Raw genomic sequence first — 16,002 nt, 5'->3', positions numbered from 1 at the left:
CCCCCAACCAGTCCAGCCCATCCTTAGACACGACTTCAACTCCCCCCAGAGGCATGACTTCGCCTCTCCCTTCCTTCAACCAGTAGCGACAGCGACAGTGATAGCGATCACAATGACGACAGCCACAGCACACCACGTTACGACTATACCCCTGTACCAGGCCCCACTCCCAGCGAATCTGAGCATGATTCCACTGACCCCTTTGAGATTACATATATCAAAACCCCTGACCCAGACCCACCGCCCAACGATTACAGATTGAAACCAAGTAGTTCCAACCTTGACACAAGATTCTGGCACCGAGACAATTCATTCAGGCTCATCCGGAATGATGAGATGGACCCCAATTCGCCCCAAGCAGCTTTAGCACGATTACTACAGTCAAGAGTTTGGCAGCCCGGAGAAGATGATGACATAGAGTCTGACTCCCATCAAACAAATCCCTTTGCGACCCTGTTCACTATTGAGCAGTGAGGTGTTCAGATGATGGAAAAAAGGAACCGATGGAGAGATACGGTGTCCTTTCTGATGGAACCTGCACCATATTTGTTGTATGTTTGTTCGTCAGTGTTAATGTTAAGTGTTGTTTGTAAACTTGAAACTTTTCTCTGCCCCACGTCACCACTCCTTTAAAGCCCCCTGGCGGTTAATGGAACAAGTTTGTCCCCAGACAACAGTTCAGAGGAACTAGTTTGTCAACAGAAACCAGTTTAGAGGTACAAGTTTGTCAGCAGACAACAAAGCAACCCCCACGACGACCACATTCTTACCCATTCTTGCCGGTTAGTCAGGCAGTGGAGAAAAGGCACTGGTCCCCGCCCTGCCTGAGGACCCCCCCTCTGGTCAGCTATGCTTGGGTAAAGCCCATACGGCATTGATCACCGTCCTACCCGGGGATTCCACCCATTTCTTACCCGCCGCGGCCCATACGTATCCCATTTTGGTTTGTTACGTTCAAAATTCTTTTGGTTTTGGCGACCCTGAGGTTGCTTCCATATGCTATTTACATTCTCAAACACTAGGATGGTAGATCACACAGGCTGCGAGACAGCTCGCACTATGTCAGTATTTTTCTCGGATGTCTTGTCCCAAATATTTGGTTTAAAAAAAAATTGAGGGAGTCACAGATGGTGACCAATTATAAAGGGAAATTGGCAACAAAGGACAGACAGACAGGCAAACAAGATCTTAAGCAAGATAATAACAGATATTATGCTTGTGTTCACAGAACTCCGGAACCTCAGGAACCCCAGAGGAAGGCAAAGAAGAAGACAGAAAGACGAAGACGACCTCCATCATGTTCGCTTGGATCTCAGCGGGATCCCTTCAGTTGCGCGCCGTCGCTACCCCCCTGACCCCTACCACACAAGCCATGAATGTTTCCCACCCCGCAATACACAGAACCCCGAGATAGCTAGCCCCCCGACTGCTAACAATACCCCGACCTGGTGTGATAGGTTTATCACCTGGTACTCACTATTGTATGTAGTAGAAGCCCTCTTAGTACTGGCGATACTTTGCAGTGTCGTGCAGACACTTAGAGTCAGGGAATGGCAAAAGAGAGCCTACTGCTCTCACACCCCGGTATACAGGTTTAGGTCCCCCATTTTCGGATTCCACCAAACCCCCAAACCCCTTGACATGAATTAAAGTGCATCCGTTTTTCTTTATGTATTCTGTTAAATAAAGGAATGTAAACCTTTGTGCCTGACTGCCAGGCCAGAGAAATTTGTGTGCTGCTATTTTGTACAGTTTAAGATGTTATAGATTATTTTGGGGATTGTTTGAGTGAGGATAGTTTATTGAGGATAGTTAGAGGTTCCAGTTTTTTTATTTTTCTGTAATGCATGCATTAATGTCATAGCGCCCCGTAGAGTTTTATAATAATGGATGTATTTAAAATGATTTAGGTAAAATTGTGTTTCATAGGATAGGGCAGAGTAGAGCCTGATTATGGGTGCCCCGTTTGGTCAGAGGATGAAGACGATGCAGTAATGTGATCCTTCACGCTTCACGTTGAGGATCACAAGGAGGGAGTGTAGCTGTCTGGGATGGCCACATCCCGATTACAAAATGGACACTTTACAAAGAATGCAGGGAAAATTGGACAATACCGAAAAAACAAGCAGGTGCAAGGTCTGTCTGTTGATTAGAGCTGTAGCTCTCAGACAAGACCGATACTGCGTACTACATACTAATGAGCCATCCCCGGGAACAAAAAGGCAACATTTAGGTAAACAATGCTAAGACAGACATCCCGGCGCCAGAGGAGACTAAAACAAAGCAAATCAACGGCCACCTAGGACACGCCCAGCAACCAGGGAACCCACCCCTCTATTGGAGGAAAATCGATAAGAACGATTGGGAAACAGCCCAATTAATTGGGGCCAAGTTCAAGGCCCGCCCAAAAGCACGCAAAGCCCATTTGGGTATAAAAAGGATACCCCAAGAGAGAATCGCTCTCTTGGCCTTGGCTCTCAGCGAGGAGAGACCTGCCAAAGCTGCTCCAGACCAAGTAAGTTCCAAGTCAACGCACGCTACGAGATAGACGCTCCTAGTTGCTATCCTGTAAACAGCTCAACCCAGCAGCCTCAGAACCGAGCAACGGTCATTGTTCCTCTGACTGAGTGGGCACCCGAAGCTAAGTATAGGCTTTTAGTGATAGTGATAGTTTAGGTTGTAGAGTTTTATGCATGAGTAGATTTGACTGTGTGTAAATAAATGAGCATTGCTTTTGAACTTACTAACTGGTGTATCGAGTCTTTGATCAGTATTCGGTTTTGAACCTTCTGGCGGTATCGAAAGATACCTGGCGACTCTTGAGCAAACGTAATTAAACAGAGGCAAATTAAGAGACAACAGCAAGTTAGCAACACTAGTCCCTGGGTCGGCTCACGCTGCGACTGTCAAACCCCTTGTGGTAGTCACCACTGTTGTATTGTATATAATGCATATGAGGGTATTATGGTAAGGCCCCTGTACTACAGGTACGGGAGTAGATCCCTGCCTGCTGGCCCCGCCCAGTAGGTGGAGTATAAATGTGTGGGCTCGCAGAGCTGCAGCCATTTCGGCAACTGCTGCGGGAGGCTCCACATCTCTGCGTATTAAAGCCTCGATTATTCTCTACACTCGTCTCGTCGTAATTGATAGGACATTAATTTATTACGCAGAGATTTTACAATGATGGATCTCCGCATCAAGCTGGATCACCTGCAGCTGCACCCTCAAGCAGACAAAGCCAAGTTGGCCTTCGCACATTGGCGAGCTTACTTTGAAGCCTACATCGGATCTGCGACAGACTCACCCTCAGAGGCACAGAAGCTCCAGATCCTTTACACGCGGCTGAGCTCCGATATCTTTCCCCTCATCCGGGATGCACCGACCTACGCTGAGGCCATGTGCGACTGAAGGAGAACTACACTCAGCAGACTAACAAAGTCTACGCCAGGCATCTCCTGTCCACGCGGCATCAACTCCCCGGTGAGTCTGTGGAAGATTTCTGGCGTGCCCTGCACGTCCTGGTGATTGTGATTGCCAGGCCGTTTTGTCCGCTGAACATTCTGACCTGCTACTTAGAGACGCGTTCGTTACGGGCATAGGGCCAGCCTACATCCGCCAGCGCCTCTTAGAAGGGGCTACCTTCGACCTCGCGCCGACCAAGAAACTAGCGCTCTCGTTCACAGTCGCCTCACGCAATATATAGACGTAAGCCCCCGACCGCACAGCCCACCCCTCCTGGGCATCGTGGACCCCACTAGCGAACACCCCACCGTGGACCCCATCAGCAACCTCCCCCAGCAAACCCCCGGCCTGCGCCACGCGGCAGCCAACCAACCCCGGGGGACCCAAGTGCGACTTCTGCGGACACTCAAAACACCCCTAACAGCGCTGCCCGGCACAGAGCACGCTCTGCATGGCCTGCGGGAAGAAAGGACATTTTGCTGCTGTGTGCCAGGCCTGCTCGGTCGCCGCTATTGTCCCGGCACCCCCCATATGCGACCCGCGGGTGCCGCCATCTTCCTCGCCTCAGACCACGTGCGGCCCGTGGGCGTTGCCATCTTGCTCCCCTCACACCACATGCGGCCTATGGGTGCCGCCATCTTGCTCGCCATCTTGCTCGCCTCACAACACGTGGGTGCCGTCATCTTACCTGCTTCAGAACATGTGCGGCCCGTGGGCACTGCCATCTTCCCCGCTTCAGGGCCCCTGCTCATCAGGCACCTCATCGGGCCGCTCATCGCCTGCAAACGCCGCCGACCAGCCACGTCTGGCCTCCATCACAATCGACCATCCCGCCCGCACAACCTCGCGATCGCGTCGATGACAGTGAAGGTCGAAGGGCACAAGGTATCCTGCCTTCTGGACTCCGAGAGTACTGAGAGCTTCATCCACCCCGACACGGTAAGGAACTGCTCCCTCGCGGTACACCCCATTAACCAGAGAATCTCCCTGGCCTCCGGATCTCACTCCATGGTGATCCATGGGTGGGGGTATTGCACCGCCACCCTCACCATCCAGGGCATAGAGTTCAGCGGCTTCCGGCTCTATGTCCTCCCCAACCTCTGCGCTGCCTTGCTACTCAGCCTGGACTTCCAGTGCAACCTCCAGAGCCTAAATCTGAAATTTGGCGGGCCCCTACCACCCCTTACTGTATGCGCTAACTGTGGGGTGAGCACTGGCAGGGCTGGCTGGGTGGGTGTGGAGGATCGAGCTCTCCACCTCCTATTACGAGATTTTGTATCGCCCCGGTAAGCTCAATGAGCCCCCCGATCCCCTATCCCGAGGTACATGTGCCAGCGCACAAGTGGACCGACTCCGGACCCTGCACGACGATCTCTGTCACCCATGGGTCACCCGCTTTTATCACTTCATAAAAGCCCGCAATCTGCCCTACTCCATCGCGGAAGTCAGGGCTATCACCAGAGACTGCCAGGTCTGCGCGGAGTGTAAACCGCACTTCTACCGGCCAGACTGTGCGCGCCTGGTGAAGGCCTCCCGCCCCTTTGAACGTCTCAGCGTGGACTTCAAAGGGCCCCTCCCCTCCACCGACCGCAACACGTACTTTCTTAATGTGGTCGACAAATATTCAAGATTCCCCTTCGCCACCCCATGCCCCGATATGATGTCTGCCACCATCATCAAAGCCCTGAACACCATCTTCACTCTGTTTGGCTTCCCCGCCTACATCCACAGCGATCGGGGATCCTCATTTATGAGCGATGAGCTGCGCCAGTACCTGCTCAACAGGGGCATTGCCTCGAGCAGGACGACCAGCTACAACCCCTGGGGAAACGGGCAGGTGGAGCGGGAGAGTGGGACAGTCTGGGAGGCCGTCCAGCTCGCCCTACGGTCCAGAGATCTCCTGGCCTCCCGCTGGCAGGAGGTCCTCCCCGACACCCTCCACTCCAGTGGGGGTGGTGCGGAGGTGAGGAGGGTGGTGGGGGTGAGAATGGTGTGGGGATGAGAGTTCTTTGGGGGTGAGGGTGGTGTTGTGAGGGGGTTGACACACGTGGCACGGAGAACCACAACTCAGTGGTGTCTCCCTTCTCGCTTGAGGCCGAACTCCACCCCGGTAACTGCCCTTTCCTCGGACCTACTGACCATGGCCAGGACCCTCTGTTCTGCCGTGGTGAGGGGCCGCAGGTCCAGCAGTCCCCCTCCAGTGTTCTCCCGCTCCCTGCGGTTATGAGCGGCCTTTTCCGGGGGGAGGGGTTGTTACAGGAAACGCAAAGTGTTAGACAGTCTGACTCATGCAGACCACGGAGTGGGTAGCTGGTGGCTTTAGTGGCCAGGGCACCTAGCCATGGCGGCCGGTATGGGTGCCGGCATGTGGTGTAGAGTGGGGGTCCTGCCGCCCTCCTGGTGGGGGGGGGGGGGTGAGGAGGGATGATGGGTGTGTGGGGCAGGAGTTGATGGCAGTGGCACAGTGCTGCCTACTCACCCTGGCCGCCCTGAGGAGGTTGCGCAGTTATTTACGGCACTGCAGGCCAGTCCAGCGGTGTTGCTGGTGGCGCTCACCGTCTCTGCCACCTATGCCCAGGCACGGCGAACAACAGTGGCTAGCAGCTTCCTTCCTGGGCCAGGGTACAGTGTACCCCGGCTCTCTCCACGGTGTCCAGGAGGGTCTCAAGCTTGACGTCGATGAATCGTGGGACCTCGTCGACAACCTGTTGGCTGGGATGGTGTGTGTGGGGAGTGAAGTATGTCTATGCGGCTGTAGTTCGTCAGCTTCCGGACTGTCTATCGCAAATCGGATGAATCCCGCATTATTCCTCATTGAAATCGATTGCGTTCCAAGTGGTGCCGGTGCTAACCCCTCAACAGTCGCTGAATCAGTTCAGGTGCGACGCCAGTTTTGCTGTCATAGAAGTCCACGAATCCTACTCCGGTGTCAACACTTGGTCTCAGGACCAGAGAATCCGGCCGCAGGGCGGCACGGCAGCACAGTGGTTAGCACTGTTCCTTCACAGCTCAAGGGACCCGGGTTCAATTCCCGGCTTGGGTCACTGTCTGTGCTGAGTCTGCACGTTCTCCCCGTGTGCGCGTGGTTTTCTTCCGGGTGCTCCTGTTTCCTCCCACAGTCCAAAGATGTGCAGGGTAGGTGGATTTGTCATGCTAAATTGTCCCTTAATGTCCAAAAGGTTAGGTGGGGTTACTGGGTTACGGGGATAGGGTGGAGATGTGGGCTTAAGTAGGGTGCTCTTTCCAAGGTCCGATGCAAACTTGACGGGCTGAATGGCCTCCTTCTGCACTGTAAATTCTATGATTCTATGCTTCTAAGATGTTTCATCACAAATACAGAAGTCAGTGCTTTATGGAACTTGGTGTAGAACAATTAGGATAACATTGAGAGAAACTGACAAAAATCTACAGAAATTGAATTTACAAATGTATAAAGCTGATTAAATGACACACCTTTCCCATATAAAATCAATCTGCATTTTGTAATTTAGCATTGGAATTTTCATTCCAATCCTTAGACACAATTCCTACTAACTGGGTTCATTATTTGGATGCTGCATGTTTTCTTAGGGTTAATGGCTTATCAGTGGTCAGCTTGCCTCGTATTAAAAAACTCTCAAATTAACTAATGATTTGTTGCAAGATATTTCCCCTTGTTTGGATGATTAGCAGAGACTTATTGGATGTACACTTCAGTTTTGTTCCCTGGGCTTCCACATGCCACACGTTATTGGCTACCTAAGAAGAGTCATCTTAATTCCTCTTAGGTTTCTGTCTGTGCACTATTGACACCATGATGAGAATGGAGTATCATTTTATGATCTATGGTCCAAAGGGGCAGCACGGTAGCATTGCGGATAGCACAATTGCTTCACAGCTCCAGGGTCCCAGGTTCGATTCCGGCTTGGGTCGCTGTCTATGCGGAGTCTGCACATCCTCCCTGTGTGTGCGTGGGTTTCCTCCGGGTGCTCCGGTTTCCTCCCACAGTCCAAAGATGTGCAGGTTAGGTGGATTGGCCATGATAAATTGCCCTTAGTGTCCAAAGTTGCCCTTAGTGTTGGGTGGGGTTACTGGGTTATGGGGATAGGGTGGAGGTATTGACCTTGGGTAGGGTGCTCTTTCCAAGAGCCAGTGCAGACTCGATGGCTGAATGGCCTCCTTCTGCACTGTAAATTCTATGATTAAAAAAAATTCTATGAAAGGTAACGCTAATTACCTCAACTTTCTTTCTTCTTGTTCTTCATGGTACCTGCATTCTGAACTTTGTTCTCCACCTAGATTTCTCATTACAAAATATCTCTATCAGGACACTTACAATAGCAAATTATGGTATAAATTTTAATTGGGATCATACCAGGAAAAGTCAAGTGTAACAAAGATTACATGATCGGAATGATCTCAAAAAAGAATTGTTGAAATGATGTCATGAGAATGTCGCTTTAAGAAATGTTTGGCTGCTCATGTTACTGCAGTGATGTCAGAGTGTGGGTGGAGCTGAGCTCTGTTTCTGCTTTTTAGTTTCACTTTGAGAAAAGCTTGGGTGTGTCTGTCTTTTTGTTTCGTTTTTCAGTGTGTTGCAGCTGAAGTCAGAAAAGCAGCTGTACTGCTGAGCTCTCTACCATGAAGGACTATCTCTTAATCATTTGGTGAATTCAGAATTATAAATGTTTTCAGTATTGAATGTAAACCCTGATGTGCTTCTGTTTAGAGGTTTGTTAAGTCTTTTGGATGTTAAAAGAACAGCATACAGATTACTTAGTGTTGTATTCTTTGGGGGGTGTATTTGATTTACTGGTTGCTAAGATATTCACTGTTTGTTTTAAAAAGGTTAACTTGACTTCATAGAATAAACATTGTTTTGCTTTAAAAAATACTCGTCCATTTCTGTTGTACCACACCTGCAGAGTGGGCCGTGTGCTCCCCATGCCACAATCTATTAAAAGTTGTGGGTCAGGTGAACTCCATGATACACTTTGGGATTCTCTAAACCCTGACCCATAACAATGATAAAATATAATAAATAGCCATATAGAAAAAATCCATGTTTCCTATTTTTACCTGGCTTCAGTTATGTTTCTTCTCAAAGTGCAATCTGAATAGTCAAAGAGATGGCATTCTTCAGGAAGTAGACACCAGCAAAGCACCGGATGTAATTGTCATTGGATCTTGATGCACTTAGAATACCATGATTCAGGGAAGCTGTCATGTAGACTCTCAGTATCAATGTACATGACATTGTTAGCTTGAAACTTTTTGTCCTTGTTTAAAATTGAATTAGTTTCACTTCTTCCTTTTCTGGTTCACCTTCGCAAAATAGACGAACGATATTTGTTCTGTTCTTTTGAGAGAAAAGATAGCTGTTCAGCTGGTTTGAGTGAATACTATCAATTTCACTGGTCTTGATTCTGACCCAAGACACCAACATTTAATATCAAATTGGAAAATCTTAAGGAGCTTCATGTTTCCAGATTGTCACCACTCCACCTCCAACGAACATTTATGCCACCATGGATTTGGAGATGGAGTACCATATGAAAGGATTGCCTTCACATTTCCATCTTTCTACTTAACATCACAACGTATGTTTTTATTTGAATTCCCACATTTCCCCATTAGGAAGAAGGTTTCAGGAGTTAACACATTGGCTCAAGCGTCTGCCGTTGTTAGAACAGAACATCTCTCTCTTTTTTTAAATGCATTTTATTCAAACTTGTATCAAAGTAGGTTACAGCAAATTAACACCCCGGGAAACATTCTTCCCAACAATCAACTATACAGTTTGTACAGATTTTTCTCCTTTTTCACTCCTCCCTCCCCATCACCCAACCCCCCCACCCCTCTGCGACGAACAGCTCCTCAAACACGGTCACAAACATCCCTCACCTTTTCTCAAACTGAGCCCCTTAACTCATACTTTATCTTCTCTAACCGCAGGAAGTCATACAGGTCACCCAACCATGCTGCTACCCCCGGTGGCGCTGCCGACCACCACTCCAGCAAAATTTGTCGCCGTGCAATCAGAGAGGCGAAGGCCAAGACATCGGCCTTCCTCCTCTCCATGAGCTCGGGCTTCTCTGAAACCCCAAATATCGGCACCAAAGGGTCCGGGTCCACTCCCTGCTCCACTATCCTGGCTAAGACCGCAAGCACTCCCGTCCAGAATCTTCCCAATTTTTCACAACCCCAAAACATGTGCGCATGATTCGCTGGGCCCCGGCCACACCTCTCACACTCATCTGCTACCCCCTGAAAGAAGCCACGCATTCTCGCCCGAGTCATATGCACCCTGTGCACCACCTTAAACTGTATCAGGCTCATCCTTGCACATCCATGTTTCCTATTTTTACCTGGCTTCAGTTATGTTTCTTCTCAAAGTACAATCTGAATAGTCAAAGAGATGGCATTCTTCAGGAAGTAGACACCACCGTCTACCGTTTCTTTACCGTTTACCCTTCGCAGTGCCTCACTCCATACTCCCCAATTGATCTCCATTCCCAACTCCGCTTCCCATTTCACCTTGATCTTCACCACTCGCTCGCCTCCCTGCTCCCCCAGCCACTTATATATATCCCCAATTCTTCCCTCCCCTTCCACATCTGAAAGCAGCAATCGCTCCAGCAGGGTGTATCCCGGCAATCTAGGGAACCCCATTCCAGACCTTTCTTGCAAAGTCCCTAACCTGTAGAAACCTGAACTCCCTACCCTTCGGCAGCTCTACCCTCTCCCTTAGCTCCTCCAGACTGGCGAACCTTCCTCCAAATACAGCCCCACTTCCCTCCGCCTCCTGTATACACTATCCATCCCCCCCGACTCAAACCCATGATTCTCGCACAGCAGCATTAGCACCGACAGCCCTTCCACCCTAAAATGCCTCCTTAGCTGATTCCATATCTTCACCGTGGACTGCACCACTGGGCTCCCTGAATACATACTCGGAGCCATTGGCAATGCTGCCGTCATCATAGCCCTCAAACTAGACCCCTTACAAGATTCCTCCTCCATCCTAACCCAATCTACCCCTTCTCCTTCCCACCATCGCCGCACCTTGTCCACATTCGCCGCCCATTAATAATGAAGCAAGTTTGGCAACGCCAACTCCCCCTGCTGCCTCTGCCTCTGTAGCAGGGTCCGCCCCACCCTCGCCACCTTCCCCGCCCATACAAAGTCAGAGATGATTGTGTCCACTTTCCGAAAAAAGGCCTTTGGTATAAAGATCGGGAGAGCCTGAAGGATAAACAAGAACCTCGGCAGAATATTCATTTTCACCACTTGGACCCTCCCCGCCAATGTTAAGTGCAGTGTATCCCACCTCTTAAGATCCTCCCTGGCCTCCTCCACCAGCTTTGTTAAGTTCCACTTATGGAGCCCAGTCCATTCCCTCGCTACCTGAATCCCCAAGTACCTAAACCTATCCCTCGCTATCGTAAATGGCATCCCCCCTAAATTAGCCCGCTGTGCCAGCTCATTCGCTGGGAATACCTCACTTTTCCCTACATTCAGCTTGTATCCTGAGAACCCTCCAAAGCTCCACAACCGGCCCATAATCCTTCCCATACTCTCCAACAGATCCGAAACATACAGCAAGAGGCTATCGGCATAGAGCGACACCCGATGCTCCCTCTGTCGCCTCATTATCCCCTGCCACTCTGCCGACCCCCTGAGAGCCATCGCCAATGGCTCTATGGCCAACACAAACAGCAGGGCGACAGCGGGCACCCCTGCTTCGTACCCCTGTGTAAGTCAAAGCTTCTTGAGCTCATATCATTCATCTTCACCCTCGCTCTTGGCGCCACATACAGCAACCGCATCCATGCCACAAATCTCGACCCAAACCCAAACCTTCCCAAAACTTTGAACAAGTACCGCCACTCCACCCGATCAAATGCTTTCTCCGCATCCATGGACACCACCACCTCCGGTACCAGAGCTCTCGACGGATTCATCACCACATTAAACAGCCGTCTTATATTACTCGCGAGCTGCCTGCCCTTCACGAAGACTGTTTCATCTTCTGCAACCACCCCCGGGACACAATCCTCCCTCCTCCCCACCAACAACTTAGCCAATACTTTCACATCCGTGTTCAATAGTGATATGGGTCTATACGACCCACATTCCACCGGATCCTTCCCTTTTTGGGGGATTAGTGTGATTACTGCCTGCTTCATCATCTCTGGCAACTCCCCCTTCTCCAGTGCTTCATTAAACGCCCCCAACAGATGTGGTGCCAGGTCCGCTGCAAACTCCTTAGAAAATTCTGCCGGGTACCCATCCGGCCCAGGGGCCTTCCCCGACTTCATACCCCTGAAACTATCCAGCACCTCCCTCAGCCCCAGGGGCTCCTCCAACGCCTGCCTCTTTGCTTCCTCCACCTGGGGAAATTCCAGCTCGTCCAGAAACCACCCCATGTCCCCCTCCTCTCCTCCTGGTCTGCCTCATAAAGTCCCTGGTAATACTCTCTAAATGCCTCATTTATCTTCCCTGGCTCTGACACCACATCCCCAGCCCCAGTCCGGATCTTCAATATTTCCCTGGACGCAGCCTGCCTCTGCAGCTGGTGCGCCAGCATGCGGCTCGCCTTCTCCCCATACTCGTATTGCACCCCTCTTGCCCCACGCAGTTGCCCTACCGCCCTCCCCGTTGTCTGCCTGTCAAATTGCCCCTGCAACTTTTTCCTCCTTGTCAATCCCTCCACGGTGAGCACCCTCGAATATTCCCCGTCCACCTCCACTATCTCGCTCACTGGATGGTCATGTTCCGCCCTCCTTTCCGTATTCGCACGAACCGTAAATGAGATAATTTCTCCCTGGACCACTGCCTTCAGTGCTTCCCAAAAAATGCCTGCCGACACCTCCCCATTCTGATTGAACTCCACATAATCCCTAATCGCCAACCGCACCTTATCACAAAAACCTCCATCCGCCAACAACCCCGAGTCAAACCTTCACCCCGGCCTCTGCTCTCATCCCGTACTGAACCGAATATCCAGCCAGTGGGGTGCATGGTCCGAGATAACTATCCCCCCATACTCTGCCTCCTCCACCCCAACCAAAATCTCCCGACTCACTACAAAGTAATCAATCCTCGAATACACCTTATAGACGTGTGAAAAGGAATACTCCCTTTCCCCTGGGTTCTGAAAGCACCATGGATTCACTATACCCATCCTCTCCACAAACCCCCCAGCTCCCTTGCCTTAGTTTTATTACCTCTGATTATGTCACCTTTGCTCACGAGTCGCCAGGTATCTTTCGGATACCGCCACGTGGTTCAAGCTCGAGTTATGATTGATAAGTCAGCACACCACTTAGTAAGATTGAAATCAACGGTCATTTATTATGTACAGCAACAAATACTTACACAATAATCCTACTTTCTATATCACTACCTACCACTACTGGCCAATACTTAACTTTTGGGGATGGCCCATCAGGTCAGGGAAATGAATGGTTTATCGAATTGGATCTGGCCTGCGGGATTCAAAAGGCTGATACGGGTCGATGGCTAGGAGTCTCTATTGGGTAGCGATCGCTGGAGGCAAACTTACAGTTTCTGGTCGATGTTCTTGCGAAGGTTGCGAGCAGGAGAAGAAGGGAGAGAGAGAGCGATCTGAACTTGGCCCCTCAATTTATAGGGCCCAGAGGCTTCCCGCCTCTCAGAGCGGCCCTTGACCCTGAGTCCCAAGTGATTGGACTTGTTCCCAATCACTGGGTTTGATATGCTCCAATAATGGCGATTCCTTGATCGGGGGGTGGTCGTTCACCTGTCTTTGTTTCGGCCACTGCAGGCGCCGACAGGCCTGGCCCGGCATTCAATTGCTAATATGTTGCAATTGTTCCCGGGGATAGCCGATTAAACTGCAGATGTCTGGGTTGATGTGCTGCTAATAGTCGCAGGTATCGATCTGGGCCCACTTCCCCAGAGCCGAATACGCTATTCTGTCTGCAGCTGTCCGTTTGTGTCCTGTTGGCTGCTTTTCCCATCAGCCTTTTCGGTTAGCCATTTTATATCGGGTTTTGGCCAAATTAATCGGGAATCAGCCATTTTAGGTGGCTACAGTACCCTACCCATCGACCTGGGGCTCGATCTATCCACACTCGGCTCCAGGACACAGTTAAAATCTCCTACCATGATCAACTGGTATGTGGCCAAATCCGGGATTGCTGCCAGCAACCCCCTCAAAAAACCCACATCATCCCAATTTGGGGCATACACATTTACCAACACTACCGGTGCCCCTTCCAATACCTCACTCACAATCACATATCTCCCACCTGGATCCCTCACCTCCTTCGCACTCACGAATCCCAATTTTTTGCTCATTAAAATCACCACACCCCTCTGTGGTGTTGGGTTCTCTGGTGCACAGATGAGCCAACACAGTTGTATGTGGTACAACTCTATTTTATTTTAAATCTTATCTACAGTTCGTTCTGGATACTCTGCACGTACGTGTGCTTTTATATCTTTCTGTGATTGGTTGTGGTGTTGTGTGTTCTGATTTGTCTGTTGGTGTGTCTATCATGATGTGTGTGTTTGAATATCATGACACCCTCGATTTCAAATCAAACCCCAAGTGAAAAACTTGCCCGGCCCACCCCTTCCTTAACCTAACCTGGTCCTTCACACAGAGGTGTGTCTCCTGCAAAAAGACAACCCCCGCTTTCAAGCTCCTGAGGTGCGCAAACATCCGTGACCTTTTAACCGGCCCATTCAGTCCCCAGACGTTCCACGTTACCAACCTTACCGGAGGCTTGCACCTCCAATCCCCTCTATCGTCCGTCACCTTCCCCACTTAACTCCTGCCCCTTTAATTCCACTGTACCTAGCCTATCCCAGATGGCCCCTTTCTTCGCCCTTGACCATGTCATCTCTCACCCCCTGCCGCGTCGCAGAAACCCCACACCCGCTTTTACCCTTCTCCTTCCCCCCCCACTTCCCCTTTCCCCCCTCCCCCCGGCCACCCCTCTTGGCCTTCTCCCCCACCACCTCACTTCCGTTCACCAGCATAACCTGCTAGCGCGCTGCCCCTGCCCAAAGGCACATCCTATTGACCTCCCCCTCCCTCTCCCACCCACCCCCACTCCTCAGCTCAAAGAAGAAGGCCTCCTGCTGGCCTTACCCTCCCCCACCCAAACAAGGACTTCTCCTGAACTCCAGGTAGCCTTCTCCAAAAGCAAACAAACAGATATTAAACACAAACAGTCCCTCAGGAGGGGGGATGGGAACATCCATCCCCACATAAACTTTTCACCCCTACAACTCCTTACATTCTCAACATTGAACAAAAAGTCCCTCCCCCCATAAAAAAAGGCGGAAATCCCCCAATCCCTACACCCACTTCAAACATGCTTCCGACCATTACATAGTGCCAGCACCCCGGTTCCCAAGCATTGTCCACTCAGTTCTCCCCCAGTTTTTGCTCCTTAATGAAGTCTTCGGCCGCATCTGGGGTCTCAAAATAATACTCCCGGCCTCCGAACGTCACCCATAATTTTGCCGGGTAGAGCACCCCAAGCCTGATCTGCCACCGGTACAGCACCGCCTTGGCCTTGTTGAAACCTGCCCGCCGTTTTGCCAACTCGACTCCGATGTCCTGATAAATCCAGACGTTATTTCCCTCCCAGTCGCAGCTATGCTTCTCCCTGGCCCACCGTAGGATTTTCTCTTTCTCCACAAATTTATGGAGTCTCACGATCACCGCCCGCGGCGGCTCCCCAGCTCTAGGCTTTTGCCTCAGAGATCTATGCGCCCGGTCCACTTCAGGTGCCTTATCTAGCACCCCTTCTGCCACCAGTCCCGCCAGCATCCTCGAGACATACCTCGTGGCACTCACACCTTCACTCCTCCCCGTGTCTGCGTGGGTTTCCTCCGGGTGCTCCGGTTTCCTCCCACAGTCCAAAGATGTGCAGGTTAGGTGGATTGGCCATGATAAATTGACCTTAGTGTCCAAAATTGCCCTTAGTGATGGGTGGAGGTGTTGACTTTGGGTAGGGTGCTCTTTCCAAGAGCCCGTGCAGACTCAATGGGCCGAATGACCTCCTTCTGCACTGTAAATTCAATGATAATCTATGATTAATCTAGGACAAAGGTTCGGCACAACATCATGGGCCGAAGGGCCTGTTCTGTGCTGTCTTTTTCTATGTTCTATGTTCAGGCAGGCCCACTATTCGCAGGTTCTGTCATCTCAAGGTATTCTTCTGCTCCTCAATCTTTGCCCTCAGCGTTTTACAAAGGTCTCCTAGGAGCCCCACCTCCACCTCCAGAGCCACCACACGATCGCTGTGGTCCGAGATCACTCCTTCAATCTCCCGAATCTGTGGCCTGCACCTCCAAACACCTCTCCATCCGCTCCAAAGTAATCTTCAGGGGTGCCACAGCTTCTGCAATGGCCTTTGCATGATCCTCATGCATTTCTTTCCTCTGTTTATGGAATTCCTCCTTGATAAACTTCCTGTATCTGGGGCCTTACAGCTTGCTCCTCCCCCGCCTGCATGCTGGAAGAGACTGTCTGTGAAGCACAAGACTGTTTCAATTTTC

Source organism: Scyliorhinus torazame, chromosome 18, assembly GCF_047496885.1.
Source record: "Scyliorhinus torazame isolate Kashiwa2021f chromosome 18, sScyTor2.1, whole genome shotgun sequence".
Classification (NCBI taxonomy): domain Eukaryota; kingdom Metazoa; phylum Chordata; class Chondrichthyes; order Carcharhiniformes; family Scyliorhinidae; genus Scyliorhinus; species Scyliorhinus torazame.
The sequence above is the reverse complement of the archived record's forward strand: the minus strand, read 5'-3'. Positions refer to the sequence as shown.